The following is a 12414-nucleotide window of genomic DNA, read 5'->3' on the forward strand; positions in this document are numbered from 1 at the left end:
TTCTGCCAAGCTAGCAGTTTGAAAACATACAAATGTGAGTAGATCAATAGATACCGCTTCAGCAGGAAGGTAACGGTGAGAGTGCAGAAAAAAAATTGCCTGATAGGATGTGTTTTAAAATCTGACAGGGTAGTCAGATTCTGGTGTTTGAAGGAGGTAGTTAGGGTCTGTGTGTTGAAGAAGTTAGTCAGGTTCTGGGTTTTGAAGAAGACAGTTGGGAGAGAGTGAGTTAGAAGAAGAGAAGTTAGAGAAGCTAAAGTGGTTAGTTAGAGAAGATTGATAGCTATTAAGAAGAATAGCTGGTATAGAGTATAGACAGATCCAAAGGAAAGGACTATCTGGAACATTAGGAATTCTAGTCAGAGGGAAGTCTACTAGTTTCCTGAGGGTGTGAAGCGTTGTTATTGGAACCAAATATTGAACTGTTTTTAAGTAACCATAAGCTTCATCTCTTTATTGCAACCGTTACGCTTAAGTGCCTGTATTTTTGAAAGCCTCACAAATAAACAACTTTGTTCTTTGTTAATCAACAACTGTCTCAAGTGTGCCTCTGTATGAAGATGTTCCATAGCAGTTAGGGAAACAGTGTTTCCAGATTGGTGGCAGCGATATTTTTAGAAAAATCTCATTGTTATTTACCTCAGAGTTCTGAGCCCTGAGTGCGAATTCAGCACATTCCAGCCTAATTAAACCTCTGGTCAAACAAGAACTAAAAACTCCTTTTAAGTGTGGTGGTAGCCTGTTTCCACAGCACATTTCCTCAGAATATAGTATATTGGTGGCAAAGTCTCTACAGCCTCCAAAGCTTTTAAGTCATTTTAAATTATAATCTTTCACACCCAGCATCAACATTGTGGTGGCATTATGACACCAGTAGCAAAAACAAAACACAACAAAAACTTTAGAAAATGCCTTGTTTTCTAAGGAACACACGGGAAATTTGGTTGGTGGCACAGCAGCAACAAGATTGTTGGGTTCAGCGAGGACGATGCCCCATTCTCGCTTTAGATCAAGGGGAAAACTTGAGTCTAGTTGTGTGTTAGACATTAACAATTGAAAGGGGTCACCAAAGTCCACCTCTGTGAATGTCCCATTAATGGATGATGAAAGGTTTCCTTGATTGAATTGGGAACCGAAAGAAATTTAGCTTTTGTGTCTTGGTCTGTCTACAGAGGGCTGGAACAGTCTTTTCCATTTCAGTCGAGGGAGTCAATAAAACCTGAAAACTGACGATGTCCTGTTTTGTTAGATCTTGCCAATTAATATTTCAAGACACAGTCAAAGCCTAAGATGGGGAACTAGTGTAGAGTCCTAAAGGCAGGTGGGGGGTAGACTGGTGCTCTTTGACAAGACTTCTTGCATGCACAGGTGATTAATTTGCAAAAGTTATTTCCCCACTAAGGGAGATTTCAAATAACTTTGCACATCGCTCAATTAGGTTTTTTAAAAGACTTTTTGAAGAGTTTGCACAAAACTTTGTGGGAAAAAATAGTGTATGTCGGGGGGAGTGGGGATTACCAGAAATGACTCTTTTTGTGCAAGCTCACACATTTTGTACAATTGGATTAAGATATATTTGAAATCTTGTAAGGACTGTCCATTCTCCTGCCAGACATTTTGAATTTTTGGAGGAAACCTTTTCATTGAGGACAGGAATGTTTGAGTGCATTCTTTAAATCCTAACCTTGGGTAAAAGGATGCCAAGTACCAAACTTCTATTTGTCCCTTTAATATCTAGTTTTATCCTTCATTAAATCCTGCTGGTTTGTGGTGAATTATATTATTATTATTATTATTATTATTATTATTATTATTATTATTTGAAATACAACAAGAATAGTACACAGCAAACAAGATCAGTGTGCTGGTTGTTGTATTGGATTACACATTGGACACTTCCCAAGTACCTAGTTCTAAGTGTCTAAGATGATGATGATGATGATGATTATAATTATTATTATTATTTGATACATAACAAGATTGGTACACAACAAACAAGATCACTATGCTGGCTTTTGTGTTCCCAAGTGTCTAGGTCTGTGTGATGTATTGGCGAACTATGCATGCAGCTCCGAGTAGGATGGCCTTTTGCAGCTGACAGATGGTAATTTCATCAGCGCTGATTGTTTTTAAGTTCAGGCCAAGGTCTTTCGGCACTGCACCTAGTGTGCTGATCACTACTGGGACCACATTTACTGTTTTGTGCCAGACTCTTTGCAATTCAATCTTCCAATCCTCATATTATGTAAGCTTTTCCAGTTGCTTCTCATCAATTTTGCTGTTGCATGGGATTGGAACATCGACGGTCCATATTTGTCCCCCCGCCTCTCACACAATTGTGAGATCAGGAGTCTTGTGCTCCAAGACTCTGTTAGTTTGAATTTGGAAGCCCCAGAATAGTTTGATGTGTTCATTTTCCATTACTTTTTCAGACTTGTGATTCCACCAGTTCTTTGTCGCAGGCAGATGGTATTTGTGGCAGAAGTTCCAATTAATCATCTGAGCAACGGTGTTGTGTCTCTGCTTGGAGTCCGTCTGCGTGATCTTCTTGCAGCAGCTGAGAATGGGATCAATTGTTTCATCTGCTTCCTTGCAGAGTCTACACTTGGGATCTTTCGTCGACTTTTCAATTCTGGCTTTGATGGACTTGGTTCTAATGGCTTGTTCTTGGCCTACAAGAATCAGGCCCTCCTTTGTCTCCTTTTTCAGAGTTCCATTTGTGAGCCACAGCCATGTTTTTTCCTTGTCAATTTTCCCCAGGAACTGTCCATGGAGAGCCTTATTTTGCCAGTTTTCTCTTCTGCTCTGCATTGTATTTTTATGACATTCACTCTTTGTCTTGAAGCAGTTTTCTACTATTGATGATGATGATGGTGATGATGATGATGATTATTATTATTGTTATTATCAACTATATACCAAAGATTTGTTTGCTCTTTTTGTACTTCTCAGATTCACTAGTTTGGAAGCCTAATAAATAATATAGAAACATTTAGCATTTATATAGTGTTTTGTTGTGTGCTCAAAAGAGTTCCATGTATATTATCTCGGTAATCCTTTTAAGAGGATTAACACTGAACTATAACATAGGCTCCTATGAAAATCCTTATGCTATAAGGAGAAGAGAATGGGAGCTGCAAAACAGATACATGCGTAAGACTAAGTACCAAGCTCGTAAGAGAATTGACAGATGATTGAGAAGCATCCTTGATTAATGCTCATGCCGTTAGTCATTACATTGCATTCCATTTGCAATTATTCTAATAAATGTAAGTGATTTCCAAAAAAAATGAAAGAAAAAAATTAGCTTGCCATCCCATTAGAGAGGGAGTGTGTGTATGGCATGTTGGCCTGCAGCTGAGCGCCTCTCCTCTAGAGTAGAAACAGGTAAGAAGCCTCCTTAAAACATGTGCCTGCTGAACACCTCTCCTCTAGACAACAATTCAATGCCTCCAGGTGCACATAATAAAATACAAAATAAAAACCAATAATTGCATACAGTTAGAAACATTAAGTCAATTAGATTAAACACATACTTAAGTATAACAGCCTTATGGCCTTATCTAGCCGAATTCTGTGGTCGGAGACTTCATCAAGCTTGTGCATAGTCCGTTACCATAGCAATTGTCATAATTGTTATTGCCCTTGTCAGCATAATTACCTGAAGGCCTGGTCCCACATCCATGTTTTCAACTTTTTTCTGAAAGAGATGAGGGATGATGATGACCTAATTTCCCCAGGGAGTGAATTCCACAATGTATAGTTGGATTGATTGGTTATTTATAGCTGTCAATCCATGGTTGTTTGCACCAGTTATATTGCTTCTTCAGCTCAATTGTTTGGCTCCACCTCTTCCTGGAGCAGGATGGTGTTTCCTTTTTCATTCCACCATCAAAATTTCTATCAGATGGATGTGTGAGAGAGACTTGGCTCTAAAAGCCCTTGATTAAGTTACCTCTCAGCACCAGTTCTGAAGTTCTTACCCTTGAGACTTATGCTTCATGTTCAGATCACCCTGAATGACGTTGAGAAGTCTCAAGCGCCTTCAAACCAGTTCTTTGGCACCAGAGGAAGGCTTTGTCCCTTCAAATATAGGCCATTGGAATTGGGGTTGTGATTATTCCGATATTCACGGCCATTGAGAAAGAGGGACCTGGAAAAGCTTCTCAGCTGCAAAACTCCTTGGACCCAAGACAACCAGAGATTGTAATGTATATTTTCCTTTACCCCTTTGAAACTTCCAGCTTATTGCCTTAAAGGGATAACTCTTTGTGAACAATTAAACCTATTTTGAGTTTTCTACAGTGTTTTGGTCCTTGGGAATTCCAGTTTTCCTAAAGGAGGGCAAGAAGCAATCCCCTGGGGAAAGATGTCACGTCCATGCCTCTTTCACCAAGAGTTATAGCCCCCAGGTGCGATGGCACAGGCGGGGCCAAGAGCAGGACCTCCCCAGAAGATCTTAAACTTCGAGGTGGGACGTAGAAGGAGATATGTTCAAGCAGGTACACTGGGCCAGAACCATATGGGGTTTTATAGGTCAAGACCACCAAAAGCCGGGACATGAAAGGGATCAAGGTTTACCCTGAATGCCCCATCTATCTATCTATCTATCTATCTATCTATCTAGCTATCTATAATCTGTTAATATTACTTTTTAAAGTCAAATTTTGTGTGTCTGTGTTTTCTGGAGTAAGGGAAGTGGATGGCAAGTGTTAGGAAATCCATGAGATTTTATTTCCTCTAAACTGGTTTTGCAATGAGAAAACAAAATAAAATCTGCAGGGGGAAAATGCACATCATGTTGTGTTGAACTTTGCTTAATTCCCCACTTAAGGCCCAAGATTAAGAGATGTTTACTATGATCAGGGCAGTTAATGGACTGTAATGCAATCAAACTCCCGATTCTGATGGGGTCAGATGGTCATTCCAAGATGCTATAATAACATGCTGTTCAGTGCTATTACTTTGCATTGGAGATTTCTTCCTCTTCTTGGAATGTATGCTAATGCTTTTTATGGTGATAGAACTGTTGTTGTAGGAGTTTGTTGGCTTCTCTACTTCTAAATCTTTTTCATGATCGCCACAGAAGAATCCAACATACTGCACTTCTCCAAATAGAGTCTATTCTATACGCGCTTTTAACTATGATTTATTTGTTAATTTATTGTGCTGTGTTTTTATGATTGTATGTGGCATTGAATATTTGCCTTTGTATTTGGAAGCCACCCTAAATCCCTTCAGGGAGAGAGGGCACGTTAGGAATAAACTGTTATTATTATGTGATAAACAACAAGATTAGTACACAGCAAACAACTATGCTAACTTTTGTGTTGGATCACACATTGGGTGCTTTCCAAGTGTCTAGGACTGTGTGATGTATCGGCAAATAATACATGCAGATCCCAGTAGGATGGCCTTTTGCAGCAGACAGATGGTAATTTGGTCAGCACTGATTGTTTTTAAGTGCAGGCCAAGGTCTTTAGGCACTGCACTCAGTATGGCAATCACCTTGTGCCAGAGCCTTTGCAGTTCAATCTTTAAATCCTCATATTGTGTAAGCTTTTCCAGCTGCTTCTCATCAGTCCTGCTGTCACCTGGGATTGCAACATCAATGATCCATACTTTGTTTTTTTCCATGATCTTGAAGTCAGGGGTCTTGTGCTCCAAAACTCTGTCAGTCTGAATTCAGAAGTCCCAGAGTAGTTTGATATGTTTATTTTTTGTAACCTTTTCAGGCTTGTGATCCCACCAGTTCTTTGTCGCAGGCAGATGGTATTTGTGGCACAAGTTCCAATGAATCATCTGAGCAACAGTGTTGTGCCTCTGCTTGTTGTCTGTCTGCATGATCTTCTTGCAGCAGCTGAGGATGTGATTCATCATTTCGCCTGTTTCCTTGCAGAGTCTACACTTGGAATCTCTCGTCAACTTTTTAATTTTGCCTTTGATGGAATTTGTTCTAATGGCTTGTTCTTGGGCTGCAAGAATCAGGCACTTGGTTTCCTTTTTCCAAGTTCCATTTGTGAACTACATCCATGTCAATTTTGTTCTTAATTTTTCCCAGGAACTGTCCAGGGAGAGCCTTCTTTTTGCCAGTTTTCTGTTCTGCTCTGCATTGTATTTTTACGGTATTCCTTCTTTGTCTTTTGCACTTGAAGCAGTTTTCTACTCTTGACTTCCCTCAATGTTGGTTCTTGACTGCCTTTCCCATCATCTGCCTGTGCATGTTTCTCTTCTTCTACCATTTGTTTCACTTGCAGAAGCCCTCTCGTTGCCTTCTGAGTTTCTGGGCAGGTAAAGTCTGTCGGCATCACTACATGGGTGTCAGTAGTAGTGGATTGTCATCAGTTGTCTTGTTTTTCTGTCCAGATCATCCAGCTCTGCTTGACCCCAGTTCACAATTCCAGCAGTGTATCTGATGATGAGGATGGCCCAAGTGTTGATAGCCTTGATTGTATTTCCATTTATTTTGCTCTTCAAAAATTTTGACACCCTTTGGACATATTATCTGCTGACCACATTTTTCACATGTCCATGCTTAATATTGTCTATCTGTATTATTATTATTATTATTATTATTATTATTATTATTATTATTTGTTTGTTCAGAAAGAAACTTAGCCTGGGAAATAGATAAAGGTAAAGGTTTCCCCTTGACAATAGTCTTTCTTATTAGTAACTAGCTTGGGGACCCGGCAGTGCCCAGGTTATTTCAGAAGGCATTGTTTGCTTTGTGAAGTTTGGTAATATCAGTTTGGTAATGTGTAATGCTATTTGTTAGGAAAAAAAACAGTCTTTCTTTTTGTTTTTTAATGAATGCTCCCATTAGAAAATGCATAAGGATGTGGGTGAACTACAATTTCCGGAATTGTGAGTCAGTCATTCCCAAACCCTGCCATTACTTAAAGTTGCCCATGTTAGATCTGTGTGCCAAGTTTGGTCCAGATCCAACAGCAGCAGGGTTCAGTGATATCTATGTAAGAGTGAACTACAACTCCCAGATTCCCAGGGCAATCACCCCCAAGCTCAGCTAGTATGCACAATCGGCCATGTTGGTTCTGTGTGCCAAGTTTGGTCCAGATCTAACATTGGCTGAGTTCACTGTTCTCCGAATAAGGGTGAACTACAACTCTCAGGGTAATCACCCCTAAACTTTGCGAGTATGGACAATTCCCCATGGTGGGTGTGTGTGTCAAGTGAGTTCCAGGTCCATTATTAGTGCAGTTCAGAGTGCTTTTAGATTGCAGGTGAACTATGCATCCCAGTCCCTACAACTCCTATAAATAATTGTGAATTCTCTCCAAACATCTCCAGTATGTTCAGTTGCTGATCAATTCCTCTGCTGTGTGCCATAGGAAAGAGTTGGAACGGGATAAGGGAGAAGCAGTGGGTGAGGTCATGCAAATGAAGAGAGAAAGAAACACTGGGATGTACTTGCTATAACTTGCAATGTTCTTTGAGAGAGTGACTTGCTGTCTTCTCACCACTGGAGACAATAGCCTATTTGTGGAAGCTGGAGGCTGTCTGTGTGAACAGACACCAGTGCCACATACAGATTTTCACTTTTATTATGTGTATAGATAGAAGATATTATATTTATTATTATATATATTAGAAGGCTGAGCGAAGGAAGAGAGATGCTTTTGAGCTGTGGTGTTGGAGGAAAGTGCTGAGAGTGCCTTGGACTGCGAGAAGATCCAACCAGTCCATCCTCCAGGAAATAAAGCCCGACTGCTCATTGGAGGGAAGGATACTAGAGACAAAGCTGAAGTACTTTGGCCACATCATGAGGAGACAGCAAAGTCTAGAGAAGACAATTATGCTGGGGAAAGTGGAAGGTAAAAGGAAGAGGGGCCGACCAAGGGCAAGATAGATGGATGGCATCCTTGAAGTGACTGGACTGACCTTGAAGGAGCTGGGGGTGGTGACAGCTGACAGGGAGCTCTGGCGTGGGCTGGTCCATGAGGTCACGAAGAGTAGGAGACGACTGAATGAATGAACAACAACAATATATTAGATTGTTATTATATTATTATTTAGTAATATTATAATACTACTATAATAATATTATATTACTATTATAATATTACTATAATATTAATATTATAATATTAAAAGGTTTCCCCCTGACATTAAGTCTTGTTGTGTCTGACTCTGGGGCATGCTGCTCATCTCCATTTCTAAGCTGAAGAGCCGGTGTTGTCTGTAGACACCTCCAAGGTCATGTGGCCAGCATGACTGCATGGCGCTCCGTTACGGGGCTCCTCAGACTAGCAAAAAGGCTGGTCTTTTTCAGACCTTTCAACAAATAAATATTTTGCAGAATTAAGGAAGCAGCATTATTCCAAATCGCAAAATCTCTGTTCAGAGAGAACACGTGAAAATTCCAATTTCAGCCCAAGCATTAATGGGTTTATAGAGCTGTGCATTCCCAATATTTGTCTGTGGGCAGAATTTGTGTGAGCATTTGCACAACCAAATGTGCACACAAATTATGTCTCCCACAACTACGTGTATAGGAATAGTAGTATATGTGCATGTTTCAAGTATATAGATATATAAAGCATTAGCTGTACTAGTGAGACTACAGTTCAAGGGATGCTTGCAAAAAGGCCACCTGCTTTCCTATCTAGAGTTGAGCCATGTGCAGCGGGATAACTGGAGCGTGTAGGGATACAGATCTACAGGCAAGAGAACCATAAGCTATTTCTGGGTCCTAAATAAATAAGAGAAATGTGACACAACTAATTATGTCCCACTGGTAATAAAGCCATTGGAAGTTATAATGTCTTTTGCTGGGATGGAATGGTGCGCTGATAGAATGTTCTCCCTAAAGCAAATGCACCACTTCAGGGATGGCTAATGACTTACAGAACAGTTAAATATAACTCTTTCTCTTTGTCCTCAAAAGCTATAATCCATGTGGAGGAGTTATAGAAATGAGATTCATCTGCAAGCATTTCTTATAAATAGCTCCTGTATCACATCTACCTTGCTGGAGCGCACTAATTCCCCAGGCTTCCATGAACTGCTTACGGAATGGGTGAGTTGTATATGGCTTTCTGAGGCAATTTCTATGATTGCTAGCCTGTAACATAATCATATACCAGAGCCACCGAGGCCTGAGACAATTTCCCATCCATTACCTCTGCATTTTGACAATCCTATATCACAGGGTGACCAGGAAATACACAAGATGCATGGAGGCACTGAAGGGAGATAGGCTTAATTGACTTATTTTCATCCCTTACATCAAACATTTAGTCACATAGAAGCTAAGTAGAACAAGATGCGGAGACAAAAAGAAAGAGCGGGGAGGGAGGAGGACAAAAGTGGGGGAGAAGAGAGAGATGAAAGACTGGCATGCGACATTGCAGAAGAATACAAATAATCTCAATTTTGAATTGGCTCTTTTGTCTTTATGTATCCTTTCTCTGTGTGCACTTCACAAGATAGCTGTCTTATTTTTCTCTGTTAGATCTGATGCTGAAAATAATTCTCTCTCACTTGAAGTTATTGATACACAGACTAGGCTTTCATTCAAATGAGAAAGCTCATCACCTCTCTTTCTCTGCTGGAAGAAAACAAACCCAAATCCTGGTTTGTCTCCGAGTCAATAAACTAGAAAGGTAACACTCCTCTGAGCTAGGAAGCCATGCGCCTCCTTGTTAATTGCTTAGGTTGGTAGAGTGTGTGGGACCAATGGAGCAGGGTACATGCATGCATCGTGTCATCATGTTGTTGTTGTTGTTCATTCGTTCAGTCGTCTCCGACTCTTTGTGACCTCATGGACCAGCCCACGCCAGAGCTCCCTGTCAGCCGTCACCACCCCCAGCTCCTTCAAGTTCAGTCCAGTCACTTCAAGGATGCCATCCATCCATCTTGCCCTTGGTCGGCCCCTCTTCCTTTTGCCTTCCACTTTCCCCAACATAATTGTCTTCTCTAGGCTTTCCTGTCTCCTCATGATGTGGCCAAAGGACTTCAACTTTGTCTCTAGTATCCTTCCGTCCAGTGAGCAGTCGGGCTTTCTATTATAATATTACTATAATATTAATATTATAGTAATATTATAATAGTAATATAATATTATTATAGTAGTATTATAATATTACTAAATAATAATATAATAACAATCTAATATATTGTTGTTGTTCATTCGTTCAGTCGTCTCCGACTCTTCGTGACCGCATGGACCAGTCCACGACAGAGCTCCCTGTCAGCTGTCACCACCCCCAGCTCCTTCAAGGTCAGTCCAGTCACTTCAAGGATGCCGTCCATCCATCTTGCCCTTGGTCGGCCCCTCTTCCTTTTGCCTTCCACTTTCCCCAGCATCATTCCCTTCTCTAGGCTTTGCTGTCTCCTCATGATGTGGCCAAAGTACTTCAGCTTTGTCTCTAGTCTCCTTCCCTCCAATGAGCAGTCGGGCTTTATTTCCTGGAGGATGGACTGGTTGGATCTTCTCGCAGTCCAAGGCACTCTCAGAACTTTCCTCCAGCACCACAGTGTCATCATAGAGTTTGGTTACTTGGTAGCACGATATTTAGCTGTATCTGGGTGGAGTGAAAAGTTGCCGTGCTGTGTTAACAGGCAGGGGAGAATTATTTTATTTATTTATTTAGAAGTTTTCTATACCGGCCTTCTCACCTCAATGAGGGACTCAGGTCGGTTTACAGCATATATGAAAGTACAATAATATATAAGTACAACAAAGTGCAAAGTCATTACATATTAAAATAGTACACTAAAGTGCAATAAAAACATCATCATCACAATTACCTAAGCCAAGTCGTCAATCTAGTCATAGTCATACTTGTAGTCACAGTTCATCACAGTTCACCACAAGGAAGGCGGTTATAGATTCAGTCCTCGAATGCCACATTCCAGAGCCAGGTCTTTAGTAGTTTCCTGAAGGCAGGAGTGAGGGAGCAGATCTGATCTCTAGTGGGAGGGAGTTCCAAAGCCGGGGAGCCACCACCGGGAAGGCCCTGTCCCTCGTCCCCACCAAACGTGATTGCGAGGGTGTTGGGACCGAAAGCAGCCCCCCCCCCCCCGGAAGATCTTAATAGCCTTGATGGTTCATAGGGGAGAATCTGTTCGGACAGGTAAACTGGGCCGGAGTCGTTTAGGGCTTTATAGGTCAAAACCAGCACTTTGAATTGTGCACGGAAGCTAATCGGGCAATAATGTGCTTGCCCAGCTTTCCAAATACTGTCCACTAGGTTTGGGTGATTAAAAAAATGTTTTAAAACTCATTTTGGATGTTTTATTCGAAATTGAATTCCAAATCCCCCCCCCCCAAAGAAATTCTGAACTTTCTGAACTTTCTGAATTGCTTCGTTAATGGCGAACGCAATTGCGCAATACACAACTCTTAGGCAACTCACAGCAAACAAACAAACAAAAAGAAACAGCCTTGAGAGCTTTATGGGTCTTTTGAGCAGATTTCACCAGTTAGGGAAGTATAGGCAGGAAAGAAACTATTTCTAGTGTCTTCTTCAGCAACTTACAGCAAAGAAACAAAGAAAAAAAGAAACAGACAGGCAACCAAGCACGGTTGGCAACAGCCCTTCTTTCCTGTATTTCTTCCTTTCTGCTTGATTGCATGCCCGCCGTGCTCTTCTTCCAACCTCCCTTCTCTTGGTCTTTGTTTTTTCTTTCTTTTTCCCTTTCCCCTTTCCCCTTTCTCCTTTCCCCCTCCTCCCTTCCCCCTTCTTCCTTCCCCCTTCTCCCTTCTCCTTTCCCTTCCCGGCTCTAAATGAGCCTCTGAGCCATGTGCTCCCCTTTATATAAAGCAATGGTGGCCAGTGTCGAAACCCCTCCCCTTCCCAAAACTTCTCCCCTAATTGGCTGGGAGGGGAGGCAAGGAGTCTCCCAGCCTCCCAGAAGGCTAGAGGGCTGAAAATACACGGAACCATTTCCAACTCACTTCCTGAGTCGTAACAGAAATGGCGGAAAACACTTCCGAAGGGCAAAGGGACTTTCAGGTTTTTTAAATTCTTAAAATTTGCTTCAAAAAGATAACTTTAATGAAATTATTACAAGTAATGAGTAATCCGATGTGGCTCTATCCATGCCTACTGTCCACACTAAACTTTCCATGACAGTGCATCTGAAGAGGTGCACTTCAGTATCTTTGGTGGTATTAAAGTCTCCTGTGGTGTGCTAATAATAATATAATATAATATAATATAATATAATGTGTGTGTGTGTGTGTGTGTGTGTGTGTGTGTGTGTATATATATATATATATATATATATATATATATATATATATATATATATAATATTGATAATAATGTTATTTTTGTCGTGCCAGGAGCGACTTGAGAAACTGCAAGTAGCTTCTGGTGTGAGAGAATTGGCCGTCTGCAAGGATGTTGCCCATGGGATGCCTGGATGATTTGATGTAATGTAATA

Source organism: Anolis sagrei, chromosome 10 (genome assembly GCF_037176765.1).
Source record: "Anolis sagrei isolate rAnoSag1 chromosome 10, rAnoSag1.mat, whole genome shotgun sequence".
Taxonomy (NCBI): Eukaryota; Metazoa; Chordata; class Lepidosauria; order Squamata; family Dactyloidae; genus Anolis; species Anolis sagrei.